This window comes from Octodon degus, unplaced genomic scaffold (genome assembly GCF_000260255.1).
Source record: "Octodon degus isolate 3935 unplaced genomic scaffold, OctDeg1.0 scaffold00291, whole genome shotgun sequence".
Taxonomy (NCBI): domain Eukaryota; kingdom Metazoa; phylum Chordata; class Mammalia; order Rodentia; family Octodontidae; genus Octodon; species Octodon degus.
In genome coordinates this window covers 1,295,220-1,295,855 of record NW_004524867.1, presented here as the reverse complement: position 1 = coordinate 1,295,855, position 636 = coordinate 1,295,220, and positions in this window count along the sequence as shown.

The following is a 636-nucleotide window of genomic DNA, read 5'->3' as shown; positions in this document are numbered from 1 at the left end:
TTTTTTTGCGGAACCGGGGATTGAACTCAGACCCTTGCGCTTGCCAGGGAAGTGCTCATTCTACTGAGCCATCGCCCCGCACCCCTCCCCACCCCGGGGACAGTTCTACATAAGGAACAGGATTCTGGAGGTAGCTACCGGAGATGCCACACACACAGACAAAATTGCTGGATGGTACAGTACGTAGCGGTAAAGAATGTGCTTCTCCAGAATTTTAAAGCACGAAGATTAGAAGATATGATTTACAGGGCCGGCCAAATAACTCACTGGGTTAAAACGCCTGGAAGCAGGTGCTGCGGCCGGGGGTTCGATCCCAGGCCTGCTGTGCCAGCCCTGCCCGCGGGGCGTGTTGAGAGAGAGATTGAGACTGGGCGGAGAGGTGCGCGCCTGTAATCCCAGCTCTTGGGAGGCTGTAAACAGGAGGATTGCTACGAGTCCGATCTAGCAGTGAGACCCTGAACACCCTGTAGATCCTTCCTAAAATTACAGAAAAATAAAAAGCACATATGACCTTGCGAAGCATGAAAAAGCATTCTACAGCAGCAAGTTTGCATTCGCTCAGGATGCCGAGAGGAAGGCAGAGGTGTCTGCTGAGGGAGTTCACATGCTGTTCTTCATAGCTTTCTATTTTAAGCA